Genomic DNA, 16858 nt, shown 5'->3' on the forward strand with positions numbered 1-16858 from the left:
ATGGCAACTATGATGATGATGATGGTATTATTTTCTTGCTCCCTTCTTCATCTTCCATTCTCTTTTTCCTTCGGAGGGACAAGAAAGTAAAAGTCTTTTGAAATCCCTTCACCCTCCTAAAGAAGATAAAACTAATTAATGCGAGGGTGCCAGGGTAAGGGAACCTCGACCCCCGCTCTAAAGCTTAACTTGAAAGATAGTTGCACCCCCTCCACCAAGTGTCATCCCTGTCCCTGTCGCTGAAGCCACCTAATCCCCGGAGCGCCTGGCAGCTTTTGGAGGGGGGTAGCCGGGAAGGGGCGTCGGGGACAGGAGATGGAGACGAGATGCTCCGAGACAGCGGCCTCCTGGGAGGAGGCGTTACGAAGACCCCCGTGCCTGTACCTCGCCCGGGCCGGGCGCTCTCTGCTGCCCCCCGCGGAGGTGGCCGCGTCCCAGCCCCGGCCCCCCCACAAGCAGCTCCTCGGGAATGCTGGGAATGTGAGTCAGGGCAGCGGCGAGCGAGCGAGCGCGCCGAGCGGCCGGGCGGGGGGCCCGGCGGAGCGCAGTTTTGGCAGCGTCCGCGCGAGCGCCAGTCTCGAGACTGCGGCGGGTGCCGCCCCCTCGGCCGTCGGCCCCGCCCGGCCCGGCGCCCGGCCTCGGCCCTCGGAACGGCGCCTTTCCTCCTTCCCTCCCCCCCCTTCCCTCCCTGCTCCTCCTCCTCCTCCCGCTCCTGCTCTCTCTGGCTTCGGCTCCGGTGCCGGCTCCTGCTCCTCGCGGCCGCCCGGGGCCAAGGCGACAAGAGGTTGTAAAAATCCATGTGGGACGGCCCCGCGGCGAGCATCGGAAAGGTGAGACGTAGACGCCGGGGCCGCTGGGCGCCCGGCTTCCTCGGGGCGCCCGTGCCCGGGCATCCCTCGTGCCGGGTCCCCCTCACTCGTGGGGAGCTGCAATGCGTTATCGGGGGGGAGCCGAGGGGTGAACCACCCGCCTCCACCAGGGCTTACTGGGGCGGGGGAAAGGATGGGGCGGCCTAAGGGCGGATTTGTCTCGATGTAGAAACCCCCGGATTGGAACAAGTGCACGGCTTCCTCCGGCGCGCGGGGGCCGCTCGCTCGCCCCGGCGGCCCGGGCCACCTCCCGCAGTCCCTCTCCGGCAGCCACCCTCATTGCTATTGCCTTTCTTCTTTCCATCTCCCCCTTTCGCCTGGCTTTCCCCCTCTTGCCTTGAAGGGTGGGGTGTTGGCAGGGGCAAGGGTCTCAGGGAATTCCCAAGCAGAACAAAGTAGAGAAAGGTGGAGCCTCAGACTAGGGGGTGGGGTACCTAGCTGCTTCGGTGGGCTCCGAGGGCAGCGGTTCAAAAAAAAAAAAAAAAACCGTGTCAGAGAACATGAAGCCGGATTTATTGGGGAGGGGTAGAGGGTGGTGGTATATGCAAACGAATACGCTGTGAAATTAAACTGAACGACATTCCTTCCCTCGCCTTTCCCATCTCCGAATTATACAAGAAAAGGGATACTTATAGGGTTGTACCTATTCATTTTATTTATTTTTTATTACTGTCGGAGCCTTTGAAAGATCATCTTAGGACAGTGAAGATTAAGGGCTGCTTTGGTGCGGGATAATAAAACAGCGCTCGTAAACTACGATCGGCCCTGCCTTATTTATTTTGTACTTAAGGGTCTCTGTTCTCCTTGCCCGGGAGGGAGGGTCCGCTCTGTTACGAGCGGATCGATTTTAGGCGGCTACCTGCCTTTGCTGGATGAAAGGCAGTTTACTCCCGGAGCGGTGAATTGTCAGCTCCCTCTGTGATTGACAGCCACACCTACCACTTATGTGGGCAGAATGGGGACCGCTGGAACCTCAAGAGCCAATCAATGCTCGAGAGAGGAGGGCAGTTCCCACTGTCAGGGTTAGTTTCCTGGTTGGCTTTTTAAATCAGTGGTTTTACTTAACCATTGGTTTATACCAGGTATGAGGCTCCAGCTGTGAGAGGCAGACAAGCGAGAAGAAAACTTCCAAAATGGGCTTAGAAGCAAGTATGCTTGGCTTGTATTTGTCAGCCCCATCCCTTTTTTAGTTGTAGTAGTTGGGGATGCTCAGGCCGTTGGCTAAAAATGAAAATGAAATGAATCTGTGTAAAGAATGAAATGGGAGAGGGTGTTGGGGATTAGAATTGTCCACCTGTTTCTCTGGAATTGCAGGCTCCTTTATAAGAGATACCATTTACTGTTGAGGTATCTGGAAAAGGGTGTGGCACTTTGTCTCCTATGGTCACTCTTGTCCTTGTGAAGTCACGTTGTTTCTCAGTATACAGTACTTGGCTCTTGGCTCTATTGGGTGGATTTTTAAGATATTTGTGAAGCAGGCAAGCATGCTTTATTTGGATTACCACGAATAGATTCTTTTAGTTTTTGACAGTGTAACCCAACTTCTGGAAGTGAAGGCTGCCTTCTTCACTTCCAGTTTGGGTGTCAGTTTGGAGGTGGCAGTGGGGTCAAGCCAGATCCTTTCTGGAGGGTAGAAGAGTTTGCGTTTAAGGTGAATTTGCTTTTAAGGTGAGCCATCTTGTCGGTCTGCTTCTGTGCTTTAATGAAAGCCTTGTACAGTTTGGGGGTGGTGGTGTGTGGATTGTGATGGAAGCATGGCTTTCACCAGCAAGATTTTCAAGGGTGGATGGATTGTGGGCGGAAGGAGCAGATCCTTCTCAATTCTCTATTAGTGAAAGGCTAATTTTTCAATACTCTTGTCCCTGAATTCAGTGGAAAAATTACTGGTTGAACCAGAAAGCTGTCACCTTATAGAAGTTGTACCTGGATGTGAATATAAAGCTGTGCATTCAGCATTTCATGAACAGATTGTGAGCCAGCGTACACTGATTAGGATGGTCTTCATGTAGGAGACAGGTTTGTCAAGGTAGTATTATTACTATTATCCTTATTATTGTTATTGCATATGCTAGCACTTTGGGGAGTACTTTACATGTATTTTCTTTTTTAAACCCTGCAAAGCCCCTATGAGGTAGGTAGGACTATTATTATCCTCAAGTTATAGATGAGGAAACTAAAAGGAATTAAGTATCTTGCCACAGTTTAGTGTGAGAGTGAGAACTTGAGCCCAGGTTTCTCTGACCCAGAGCCCATGACCTTGGGCATGGCCTTGAATTCAAATTTTGGTTGTGCAGTCTGCATGTGTCCAGTCTGCAGTGTGGGCTCTTCCAGCTTACATAGGGTCTATTCTGTTAAGAGTCCACTGCCATATTGATGGTCTTTGCACTGTCCTATTTGCCCTTCCACTTTGAAAGCTGTTGCCTCCACCAACAGGCAATTTAAGTAATTTTGTGTATTATATATTTCCAGTATGTCAGTTTTGGCCCAGAGGAAATTTGGTTTCAAACTTAACAGTGACTTAAAAAAAGGTAAAACAGAATAGAATGCACACTCTTCCATTTTTCTTGATATCTTAAATTTCCAATTGGAGTTCTGAATAGGTCTTAGTTGAATACATGCTCTTTTCATTCAATTGGCTTGTTTTCTTGTTTTGTTTTTGCTAAAGGATAGGAATTTTTTTTCTCTTCTACTTACAAAGAGATTCTTTTTCATTAGTGATTAAATATAATTATATTTAAAATTATCCTATTAAAACAATATTGCTCTCTTGCTTTATTATGTTACAAAAACCACAGACTTAAGCCCATCAGTGTCTTCTTCCCATTGATGAAACTCAATGGTCATGGTTGGCCAAAACAGGTATCCTGAAAAGTGAGTTTAGATGAATGGTGTTGGAGTCCACAAATTCACCTCAACAGATAGTCTTTGATTTTGGTGGGGTTGACTTTGTACAATCAACATTTTCATTTGTTTTACTAGGACTTGCTTTAACCCCTTTTATCAGCTCAGAAGTTAACATTTTGGCTGTCATATGGGAGACCTATGTGCCAGCCAGCAGTTCAGTTTTAGCAATGTTTATGTTATTCCTTGATACTTGATTGTGATTTTCCTTATTTTAGGAAGATAGTAGAACAAAAGGAAAATAGAAAAGCATTGATATTAATGATAATGTAGGTCTCATAAATTTAAAACAGTTGATCCAAAGATAGAAATCATTAGGTGTACCAAAGGCAGAGATGCTTTAACTGGTTCTTTCTTAAGAGAAGAAAAAGAACAAAATGAATGATTATGTAATAAATGTGAAATTATATCAAATGGTAAAAAATAAATTAGTCAACGTTTGCTGCCTAACAAAACTCCCGGACTTACAGCAACAGGTATTTATTCTCGGGACTTCCCTGGTGGTCCAGTGGTTAAGAATCCACCTTCCAGTGCAGGGAACGAGGGTTTGATCCCTGGTCAGGGAACTAAGATCCCATCTGCCATGGGGCAACTAACTACTGAGCCCTCACATTCTGGAGCCTGTGCACCTCAACTAGAGAAAAGTGCGCCGCAACTAGAGAAAAGCCCGTGTGCCACAACAAAGAGCCCACATGCTGCAGTGAAGATCCCGTGCGCTGCAACTAAGACCCAATGCAGCCAGATAAATAAATAAATAAATAAATAAATATTTAAAAAAAGAAAAGAAGTATCTTCTTAAAAAACAAACAAACAAGCAAAAAAACAGGTATTTATTTTCACCCTCATGAGTCTGTCAGTTGAGTGTTATTTGGCTCATCTAGGTTGGGCTCCTTGTGGTGACTCTGCTGTAGGCTGTAAGTTGGATTCTGGTCTGCTCCACCTGTGTTTGGGGCCCAGGCTGAAGGGATAGCAGCTACTTGGGGCATGCTCTTATCACGGCAGATCACTGTATTCAAGAGCCTTGCCAAGTTGCACAAGCTAATGTCATTTCCACTAACAGTGTTTTTGGATATACCAAGTCACATGGGGAAGCCCAACATCCATGGGTAAAAGTAGACTCTGCCCATAGTTGGGGAGGGAATATTTGATGAACTATAATCTGAACTCCTACAATGTGTAAGAAGTATGGTGTTTTTATAGAATTTTGTAATTTTTTTTTTTTTTTTTTTTTTTTTTTTTTAGAATTTTGTAATTTTTTCTTCTCATTCTTGGGGAATGCAGTCTTCATCCCCTCACTCCTACCCCTGGCTTTATGACATAGAAACCTAGTGTTTTACTTTTGCATTTCAGGAATATACCATGTTTGATTCTAGAGGACTGACTGTAAAAGCAGGTATGAATATATACATGAGTGTATACGTGAATTAACTTAAATGATCAAGGCACTATTTATTAGAACCTACTGTGTTTGAGGGACTGTGCTCAATGGAGTGAGGAGCTCAAGAGTTTTTGTCTGACGTGAGTCCTGTTACCATAGAACTTATTAGGAGTAGGTGTCAGGAAAGACTTCTTGGATGAAATGGCATTTTCCTGGACCTTGAAGCAGTGACAGTTTTAGAGATACAGATAGAGCAGTGGATATAGTAGAAGTGTAAGGAGCACATCTGGATATAATGAGTTATTCCATTTGGCTAGAGGGTAAGACACATGAATAATAATAACAATAATAATTATAATAATATCAATAATTATAGCTTAACTTTTTTTTTTTTTTTTTTTTAATTTATTTTTATTTTTGGCTGTGTTGGGTCCTCGTTTCTGTGCGAGGGCTTTCTCTAGTTGCGGCGAGCGGGGCCACTCTTCATCGCGGTGCGCAGGCCTCTCTTGTTGCGGAGCACAAGCTCCAGACGCGCAGGCTCAGCAGTTGTGGCTCACGGGCCCAGTCGCTCCGCGGCATGTGGGATCCTCCCAGACCAGGGCTCGAACCCGTGTCCCCTGCACCGGCAGGCAGACTCTCAACCACTGCGCCACCAGGGAAGCCCTATAGCTTAACTTTTATCGAGCAGTTAACTATGTGCTATGTACTCTGCTTAGCACTTTACGTAAAGTATATAATTTAATATTGGGGTAGACATTGCTGATTGCCTATCCAGTATTCGTTCTCTCCTTTCTAACTAAAAGAACTCCAATTTTGTTTGGGATGGGGATATGCGCATCTCACGCTCCCAAACTCCCTTACATGAATGGCCACGAAATTCAGTTCTTATAATGATGCAAGTGGATGTTGTTGGATGGGGGCCTTCCTTAAAGCTTAATGAGGAGGACACACTTGGCTGGTATACCCCAGCAGCATTTGACCCCTTTTTGCTTCTTGCTGCTGGGAGAATGGGCACAACGCCTTGAGGCGCAGCAGCGACCTACAACAACAAAGATAAGACCATGTATTAAAAATGACAAAGCTGGAACCTGGAAGGCTCTTGGTCTTGATGACATTGTTGAGCCATAGTACCAGCCTAGACTGCCTTCCCCTGTACTTCTTGTTGCTTAAAACAAATAACCTCCTTACTTGTAAGCCACTATTTGTTACTTGTAATCAAACATAATCCTCGCTGATACATACCTTCTCAAGAGCCTTTCAAAGTAGATGCCATCATACCTATTTTAAAGGTGAGAACATCAAAAATCATATTAAGACATTAGCACGAGATCTAGGATTCATCACTATGTCATTGTGACTTTCAGGGACATCATCCTGCCTTTGGCTGGGCAAATATTGCCACAGAAGAGATTGTGTTGGAAAAGTAATTTGGGGTAAAATTGAGGAGGCAACTGGATTCCAGGTTGAAAAGTCTGAGTTTTAGTTCTGGGCTAATGAGTACAGTTGGCCCTCAGTATATATGGGTTCTGCGTCTGGAGGGTTGACTGTAAGGGACTTGAGCATCCTCAGATTTTTGCCATCCATGGTCATTCTGGGAGCCAATCCCCTGCAGATACTGAGGGACAACTGTGTAAGATGATTTGGAAAAGACAGAGACTGGAGGTTGGAAGATCATTGAGGCTTAAATACGTGACACCAGTGCTTTAGTGTGAATGAAGGTGGAAGAGAAGCTGGGCACAAAGGTGAGCTGGGAACATGAGAAGAGGATGGAACTGAGTGAACACAAATCATAGTTGGCTGTTTACCTGTAATCTTCTGAGAACAAAAATGAAAGTCTCCTGAAGGTTAGTATTAACTTCTACTAATGGCTTCACATTTACCAGGAAGTAGGGAATGAGTAATGTAGAGAATTGTTAATGGGATGTGAATCATTATTTAGTGCAATAGGTGGGGACTTCTACTTCTTGTCTATATCATTTACTGAACCCTTGACGACCTTGTATGACATGATTTTGGTCTGGGTCTGGCTCCATTGTGCCAAAGGTAGCAGAGTTGAAGGGTATGGCCAGAGAGTGGTGAACAATACAACAAATTCTGTCAGTGGACTTATTTCCACAACTGCTAATCATTCTGGAGCTTTCTTAGGGGTGGGGCAGGGTCAATTTAACTTCCTGGGCCTCTGTTTTTTCTCCTTTCTACTTTTTTAATCTGTAAAATAAAGGATTTGGTTTACATTAGCGGTTTTCAAATGTTTTTCAGCTGTAGAAACTTTCGTTTCCTGAATAAAAACTTGTCTGGACCCTGAGTATATTTACAGAAAAAAGTAGAGCTGCTCTGAAAATTCAGGGTCCAGGTTTGTGTAGTCTGGTATGTCTTTATGTTGAGGCCACTGCTCTGAAATGACCCCTACACATTCTCCCAGGTCCAGGATTATGTGAATCTTAGAGCTGTCCAGATGTTTTATTGGAGCATCCTCTTTAACAAATCCCTTTGTTATTCCATAGCTTGCTGTGTCTCAGTATCATCCAGGGTAGAGGTTGTTAATGTTCGCCACAGCTACTTTTTCTCCAGGTGTATGTGTGTGACCTCTATGCTAGAACATTTAATTTCCAGTGTGAGACCATCCAGTACTCTTTTCTGCTGTGATGATCATGCAAGCACCTGTTGAGATGGAGCCTCCATCTGCCAGGGTCCCTGAGTCACTAAATGAGCAAAGCTTCCAGTCAACTGGCGTTGGACATACAATGTGACTGAGAAATACCTTTGTTGTTTTAAGCTATTGAGATTTTGTGATTGTTTATGCAGCACTTTTTATAAAGCTTCTCTTTACTGATAGATCATCTTTTAGCACATCTGCTAAACTTTAACTTACTTTTTAAGTGTCTTCTGGATCAACCTGAGGTCTGACCAACTTGTCCTTACTTTGTGCTTAGGAAAGTGGGAGGTAGCATCTACATTAGCTGTCCATGTAGGTCTCTGTACTCATAGGTGCTATGAATTGGAATACTTATGCTTAATTACATTTGCTGTCATGTTAAAAAAAAAGTCCAAAGATATAGTGTGTAGTGCACCTTACTTTAAAAAAAGCCTTTAATTTAATGTCCTGTTGCTTTTTAAGGTAGTAGAACCTCAGTAGTTTGGGGAAGAATAATTATTATCAGTTACCATAATAATGGCTACTATAGCTTGAGGACTCATTCATTGATTTGTGAAATATTTATTGAGCATCTACTATGTGATAGGTACTGGTGGTATAGGCGTGAACCATAGATAGTTCCTCACTTGGAGCTTACACTCTAATTGGGGGTTGTGGATAAGTTTGCTCTGTTCTATGAAGGACACCAGTTATGAACATTTACTATGTGCTAGATGCTTTATATCCCTCATTTCATAATGCCCATAAAGGTAGGTATATTATCCCCATTTTATAGATGAGGAAACTGAGGCTCAAAGAATTTGATAAACTCTATGAAGGCAAGAGCTTTTGCCTTTTGCTGTATCCCCCAGTGCTTAGAAGAATCTTTGACACATAGTAGCTGCTGAATAAATATTTGTTGATTTGAATAAATGAGCAGAGGAACTTGCTTAAAATTAATGCCGTGGTAGAACCGGAACTTGGTTGGGTGAACCCACATCTGCTTGACTCTCAGGCTGTTAAATTATCAATGGGCATAGTAGGAGCAGTGTGTTTACACACAGTTACAACAGAAGCAACAACTGAGCCCCACCAGTGTCAATGCCAAAGGCACCAGCAAGAGCCAGATTATCTGTCTTTTATGACTAGGGCCAAGTTCTCTGCATGATTTGCTACTCACTCTGTCTCAGCTGGGGAAACTTGAGGCCACTACCTCACTGACTTAATTGCTGATGTAATTGGTCACCCCTCTCTTGGGCCAGTTCAACTTCTGCTCTATCCGGATTTCCTTAGCACTTGGCTGGCCCTGTTTCCCAGGTCTGTGCCTCAAGTTTTGCTTTTAGCATTTTGTGCATTCCTTCTCCAATTTCATTTTCCAGATTTGTTGCTTTGAAGTTCCAGGAAATCTCTAGTTGCTGGCACCTAGTGGGCACTCAACAAAATTAAAAAAAAAAAAAAAAAAAAGGGAGAGAGAAAGAGAAGGAAAGGAAGGCAGCCAGCACTTTCAGGAAGGAACTAAGTGATTACTTTTTCCTGGGAGTCAATAGTGAGATTGCAGCCCCAGCAGACGAGGTGTATGGGTTGGGTTGGAGGGCATCTCTGGGGCACACCTATAGTTGGAAGGCCAGTGGCAATGTTCATAGATGCCTTATACCAGCAGCTTTACTTTGCTGTGGTCTGTTCTTCAAATTCTACATTTTGCTCGCTTAATTCTCTTGTATGTGTGCAGTGTGTGCACGCACGTGTATGTGTATGCATGGGGGGAGTCTAATTCTTTCTTCTTGCCTTACAGCTTTCCACCCCTAAAGGTAGTTGTCATTCTGTGATTTCAGAATGTGAATGAATTACAGGCAGCAAAGTGCATTCCCCGTAAGTGTATTAAGAGCAAACTATTAATTCAAGGCAATTTCTTAGTGGCTCAGAAGACAAGAGCTTGAATGGGAATTGAGCAATGTGTTCTTTAAGAATATGCTCAGATCCTTATGCAAACTGTGAGAGGCTTTCCCCTAAAACAGTATGGCTAATTATAGCAAGAAAGGGCAGGGTTTTATGTAAGGAATACTGAGTTGTGCACTGTAGTTACTAGTTCTTTTGTAGCAGATTTCTCTAAAACAAGATGGGTGTGGTCAGGGTGGGAAGTTCATCTTCTGTGGGCCCAAGGTGATTGAAGGTAGGGGCCCAAGGTGATTTGGGGTCTGGGAGCTGCTCTGAGGGTGGAGAACAACCCTCTGAAGGTGGAAGGTTGAGTGGCTCTGTAAGATGTGAGGTTGGTCTGATCCACGGTTTTTTTCTTGGTGACACTGGTAGGCACCAAACTCCTACCGAGATGACCTTCTTATTCCTGGTTTAAGGCAGATTAGCCATGCTGCCTTCCTGCCAGCTGGCTGCAAGCTAACTGCCATCCCTGGAGGACCAAGACTGTGGTTCAAAGGTCAGGATCCTAGTGGAGCAGTGTTGTTGATCCTTTTCCACATTTGGCTCTCAGGAGAGGGCTTCAGATGTGTTTTCTTGCTGTCTGGTGATGTGTGCTTTTTGTTCCTTCTGGGTAAAATTCTCCCTGCTTCCTTCCCCGCCCCCCCTTTTGGTTCTCTAGACATCTTGTTTCTGAAACCTCTCCATGGGGGGTAAGCAGGAGGTTAGGTAGTAAATTGGATGATAGCTTGGTATTCTTAGGAGCTCGTTGAAAATAGGTCCTGTTTGATGCTGGGTGGATACAAAGGCACTGGAGTTTCAGTGACTGCTGTTTATCAGGCTTGCAGGCACAGAGAGCAGTTAGCAGGGGTACATAAGGGAAATTCTTTACCTTTTTTGTTAAGTCTGAGAAAGTACTATCTTTTCATACAGAGCCTTCGAATACATTGACAGGACATCCTTAAAATCAGCAACATGAATAGCTGCTTAGAATAACTTCCGAGCAGATTCTTTTGGATATAGAGATGGGAGCACTGACCTGCGAGTCAAGAGACCTAAATTCCATTTCTGGTTTTGCCACTAGCTTTCTACTTATTTCTCCATTTCTTAATATATATCAAAATCATCTGGCTCTTTTCCAGGTCTAAAATGATTTTTTTTTTTTTTTACAACAGGTTTTTCATGCAAAGGATCAGCTAAGTAACTGTCATTTTATAAGCTATTTTATCCTGGAAAGCAAGAATGTCTGGTGTGCTTTCATGATGGGCTTTATTAACAAAGAGTTAAGCCATTATATTATAATTTCACTATATATGTGTGTGCTTGCTTCATGGCAGCTCTCTGCTGGCACTGGGGATGCAGTTGTAAATAGAGCAGAGTTGTAAACAGGTGATTTTGGGGGGCTCAGGGATTGTAGCCTCTAGGGGGGCACCAAACAAGTAAGCAGGCTACTGTCATGGAAGCTCTTATGGCAGAACACCCAGGCTGTCCTCCTCTAGGAGGACGGGGGGGATTCATGGATGAAGGATGGAGACAGGCTTCTGGAAGAAGGTAACACCTAAGGGGAGGTAGAACACTAAGAGGAGCTGGCTGGGGTAAGCTTGGTTTTTTGTTTTTCTTTTTTAAACATCCTTCCCCTATCACATTTTTTTTGAGTCTTTATTGAATTTGTTACATTATCGCTTCTGTTCTATGTTTTGGTTTTTTGGCTGTGAGGCATGTGGGATCTTAGCTCCCCGACCAGGGATCGAACCCACACGCCCTACATTGGAAGGCGAAGTCAACCACTGGACCACGAGGGAAGTCCCTGGGCTTGATTCTGATGGTACAAATAACAGAGGGAACAGTCCAGGTCCAAAGATGAGCAAGAGGACGGAAGGTTGGGGGTTTGGGGAGATGAAAGCAGACCTGAGGAGATGGACTTTAGCTTGGCTGGGGGTGGGGGTTTGTGAGAGAGGCCAGGGAGAGTAACAGGCATGAAGACCCTGTGATCCACTAAGGAGATGAAGTTCAAGCTTAACCATCAAAGGGTTTCAGTAGGAGACTGACACAACCAGAGATGCTGAATTCTCTTTATTCTTCTTTCATTCCACTTTCGTGGCAATAACTACCTGCTTTTGGTGTTTGTGGGAGTATGGAGTTTGAAATTGGGGTAAGGGAGTAGCAGGATGACCTGGAAAACAATCGAAAGATTATGAATATGGTCTTGGGAATCCTAGCAGTGCCCATTCTGATTTCATTGACCAAACACACTTTATGCAGCCTTAATAACTTTAAAAGACCATTTTCCAGATGAAGATGCTCCTGATAAAAGATCTGTAGTGGGACTCCACGCTGTTTTTTGGTTTTGAGCATCTCTCTGAATGTCATCTGGGACCAGGTCCTTTTCAGTGAGTTTTGAGCAAGGCACAGAGTATGGATCTTGTTTTAAAATGTTTGCAAATGTTTGCAGTTAATGGGTGCAATTAAACTGACTTTGTTAGACCAATAGAAAGCAATAGTTAAAGTAATTCATAGTGTACAATTTCTGAAAGTGGTGTGAGAAAGCTCATGAATGAAAATGGTTTAATTATTCTGTGAAGCGTACAAGATTGAGAGTTATGTGCTGAAACTGCCTTCAGTGCCCCATGTATACCAGCTGCCTATGACTTTACTTTTGTATGATTTTTGTACTCTAGATGGTAACACTGGTAAACTGCCTTTCATACATTCATCTTGACTTCTGTGCTTCAGCTTGTGAACCAACATTTTGAGCTACTATATTATGGCCTTACCTGATAACAAGTAGTTATATTTCAGCAACATCACCATATTTGTATAGCAGAGTCTGTGTAATCATTTGAGTAGTTCTTTAATCTTCTCATTATTTTATAAAAAGTAAGTGGAAAATGAAAAAAATATAGGCAGTAATAAAGGAGAAATATGAGCCTCATAAACATAATGTAATTGAGGCAAAGATGGAAACCATTTAAACATGCCCAATATAGATGGTGTTTACCCAGTCAGATGCTTTGGACTTAAGGTGGCCAACTCTATACAGTTGTGAGGGATAAGAATGAAGTTAAAGTCTATGGACATATGAAATTTTAGAAAAAAGCTTTGTGGGTTATGATAAAGGTCAAGATGTAATTTGGATTTTGTCATTTGTTTTGGGGTACAGAACTTCCCTTTTTTTAAAAAAAATAAATAAATAAATCTATTTATTTATTTATTGGCTGTGTTGGGTCTTCGTTTCTGTGCGAGGGCTTTCTCCAGCTGTGGAGAGCGGGGGCCACTCTTCATCGCGGTGCGCGGGCCTCTCATTGTCGTGGCCTCTCCCGTTGTGGAGCACAGGCTCCAGATGCGCAGGCTCAGTAGTTGTGACTCACGGGCCTAGTTGCTCCGCGGCATGTGGGATCTTCCCAGACCAGGGCTCGAACCCGTGTCCCCTGCATTGGCAGGCAGATTCTTAACCACTGCGCCACCAGGGAAGCCCAGAACTTCCCTTTTTAACATATAAGTGTAGTAAACTTTTGTTTGTTCAGCTTTAAAAAAACGTATATTAAGAAAGGCATTTTCTGCAAAAGTAGTGGATAGAAATTGAGCTTCTCACCAGTCTTATTTAGGAGAGTCTGCCATAGTCAGTAGCATATTCCTTTGATAGGCTAAGTGGCATAGGTGGTCACTGTGCTTAACAAAATTCTCTGTGTATTTTGGTGAACCAGTAAAGAGAAACCAAAGAAAATAAAATGGTACTTAGCAAAGGATGCACCTCAATGGATTTTCATGATTCCATGGTTTCATTTGGTATACTGTGGAACAGAAAAAGACTAAATGCATCTTAGTCCTCATCATATGCCTTAGTGATGCTAAGATGGTACATTTGGAGCCAAAGAGAGAGAAGGGTAAGAATTAAGATTTGTGTACAATTAACCCCACAGCCCTCTTAATTCCCCTGGTCAGGAGGGTATGATGGTGATCTGTCTGCCTTGGAGGATCTAACTGTTATTTGGGAGCTTGTTTAACTTTCTTTGTGGGCTCTGCCCACTTCTAAGCAAAGGATTGAGTTGGATGCAAAATTTCGGTTCCTTTTCATGCCTCTTGTGGTTAAATGTTGAATGTTAAGTCATGGGAGATGTTGATGTAAAAGAAAAGAATATGTATATTTTTAAATATATGTATAACTGAATCACTTTACTGTACACCTGAAACTAACACAACTTTGTAAATCAACTATATTTCAATAAAAATAACATGGGAGGTGTTAATCAGGTAGAAGACGGGAAAGAATAGCTCTTGGGTTTCTAATCTCTTCCTGAAACTGAGACACAGTTTATCAAAAAGGCAAATAACTATTGGACCAGAAGTTCAAGAAACTCATATTAATTACCTACTATATGTCAGACACTGTGCTAAGCACATGCAAGAATGATCTCATTTAATCTTGACAATAACCCCATGATCCAAATATTATTTCTCATGATGAGGAAATTAACATTTAGAGAAGTTAAGAAACTTGCCTGGGTGTCTTAGTTTAGCTTCTCCCAGAATTAGAACCTGAGACAAGTATTCTAGTACAAGTAATTGTTTGGGACATACAGGGAACACCAGTAGGTGAACAAGGATATGAGACAGGGGGGAGAAGGCAGCCTATAGATAGGACATTATTCAGTAAGTTACTACAGTGGCGACTGGAGTTTAATCGCACAAGGAAACTCTGGAGATAGTGTAACACACCTGCCTCCGGATGGTCTCATGTGAGGGGTGAGGAAGCAGGGGTATGTAACCACCAGCTCCTGTCAGTTGTTTTTTGTTTTCTTTTTGAAAATTTATTTTTTAAATTTATTTATTTATTTATTTATGGCTGTGTTGGGTCTTCGTTTCTGTGCGAGGGCTTTCTCCAGTTGCGGCGAGCGGGGGCCACTCTTCATCGCGGTGCGCGGGCCTCTCACCATCGCGGCCTCTCTTGTTGCGGAGCACAGGCTCCAGATGCGCAGGCTCAGTAATTGTGGCTCACGGGCCCAGCTGCTCCGTGGCATGTGGGATCCTCCCAGACCAGGGCTCGAACCCGTGTCCCCTGCACCGGCAGGCGGATTCTCAACCACTGCGCCACCAGGGAAGCCCGAAAATTTATTTTTATTATTTTTATTTTTTATTGTGGTAAAATATATGTAACATTTATCATTTAAACCATTTTTAAGTGTACCGTTCTGTGGTATTAAGTTCACTCACAATATTGTGCAATCATAATCACTGTCCATCTCCAGAATTTTTGCATCATTTCAAACTGAAGCTCTGTGCCCATTAAACAATGACTCCCCATTCCCTCCTGCCCCCAGCCCTTGACAACCTCTATTCCACTTTCCGTCTCTATGAATTTGATTATTCTAGGTACCTTATACGAGTGGAATCATACAATATTTGTCCTTTTGTGTCTGGCTTACATCTCTTAGCATAATGGTTTCAAGATTCATCCATGATGTAGCATGCATCAGAGTTTCCTTCCTTTTTACGGATGAATGATATTCCATTGTATTTCTATACCACATTTTGTTTATCCATTCATCCGCTGATGGACATTTGGTTTGTTTCTACATTTTTGCTATTGTGAATAATGCATCTATAAACATTGGTGTATCCATATTTCTGTCTGTTGTTTTTGAGAATGGTTAATTCCCTGGCAGTTCCATCCCCCACCTTGCAAAAGCAGAGTAGTTTTCCAAGGTTCAAAAGAAATCCTCAGCAGAGATGCTGATAATGGCAGTGTGAACTCCTTTGGGGCACTCTAAAATGTTCAAGTCAGAGGGACATTAGTAGGGCACTTAAGAGCATTTCCTCACATGGTCTTTACCCAAGTAAATAGAGAAGCTAGGATTTGAATCTTGCCTCAAAGCCCATGCTTTTAACTGCTCTACACTGAGTACTACAGTACTGAGATTTGAAGATGAATGAGACGTGGTTATTGCCTTCAAGGACCTATCAGGGTTGAATCATCTGTTTTGCAAAAGGCTCCAGGGAAGACAGTGGCATCACGTGGAGCAATCTGGAACTCACAGAGCCACTGTAAGATGGAATCACACGTAGCAGACGTATGGGTTCCCTTTCTCCTGACACCCTGTGGTGAGGCATGCTTGGGCCGGGCACGACTGGACTGTTCATGGGGCTGTGCTCCAGGACAGGCACTCACACATGTGCTGACCACTGGAGTCATGAGTTCCAGCCCACGCCCATTGATGCTTCCTGGTGTTCACTTGAGCTGTTTGTGCAACTATTGATATGTCATCTCAGCAGGGGTTATCCCTCTATGAGCTTTTCTGACGATTGTCTTCATCTTGATGTCCAAGCATCAGAAGCAGCTATTTGTTAGGAAAGAAATTAGGGCCCAGGAATGATAAAGAGGATACATTTGGAGGCAGTTAAAATGGTTGGTTATGTGTATCTGTGTCTGAAAAGACATCATTTACAAGTGATTTGCATTTATCTAGAAACCTAACATGAGATATTTTGTCCCTGAAAGGATGACATTACCTAGATTGGTGTTGTGGCAAAAGAAGAAAAAAAATGAGAGATCAGTCAGTGAGAAAATGCTGCCCTATATTTTAACCTAAATGTTAAATATTTGGTTTTAGTACTACATTTGTGGGAGCTGGGTGTACTAGTCAGATATTGCTAGGGTATGCTGAGATAACAACTCCAGAGCTCAGTGGCCTCCTTCTCTCTCATGGGTTGTGCATGGCTCTATTCCACCTTGTCTTTATTCTGGCACTCAGGCTGAAGGAGTCATCCCTTCCTTGGATGAGCCATTCTCATGGCAGAGAAGAAAACAACTATGGTTTACTCACAAGATGCCTCTTATAGCTTCTGTTTGGATATGGCGTGTGTTGCTTCAGCTCACATTGCATTCTGCAAAAACAAGTCACATGGCCAAGCCTTATGACAGTGGGGCAGGAAGGATTCTCCTCTTATGGGAGGGAGAGACTATAGGGATGAGCTGACTACAGAGGGACAGTGAATATTTTGAACAAATGAGGCAATTTACTGCACTGGCTAAAATTGTGCTCTCATGTGCAAATTGCTTAGCAACCTTTTTAACCATCTAATCTTTTTAGATTCATTGCAACATGTTTAATATTGTTTTTCTCCTTTTACTCATAAGGAAGACACATATTGTACTTAAGGGACTAG

At 43.4% G+C, this 16858-nt stretch overlaps 1 protein-coding gene across 5 annotated transcripts in view; it reads left to right on the forward strand.

Moving 5' to 3' along the window:
* Nucleotides 1–665: 665 nt before the first annotated feature.
* Nucleotides 666–16858, forward strand: part of ERC2 (ELKS/RAB6-interacting/CAST family member 2) — a 956481-nt gene continuing 940288 nt past the window's right edge. For 3 of the 5 annotated variants that reach the window (XM_082346806.1, XM_082346805.1, XM_082346807.1), the window contains exon 1: nucleotides 667–830. The gene's annotated coding sequence lies outside the window, so the exon portion shown is untranslated. Of the gene's footprint in view, nucleotides 831–2741; nucleotides 2896–16858 lie in introns of all 5 variants that reach the window. The other 2 variants (XM_082346804.1, XM_082346808.1) reach the window with 2 other exon arrangements.

This window comes from Balaenoptera borealis (assembly GCF_965194805.1).
Source record: "Balaenoptera borealis genome assembly, chromosome: 12".
NCBI classification, from domain to species: domain Eukaryota; kingdom Metazoa; phylum Chordata; class Mammalia; order Artiodactyla; family Balaenopteridae; genus Balaenoptera; species Balaenoptera borealis.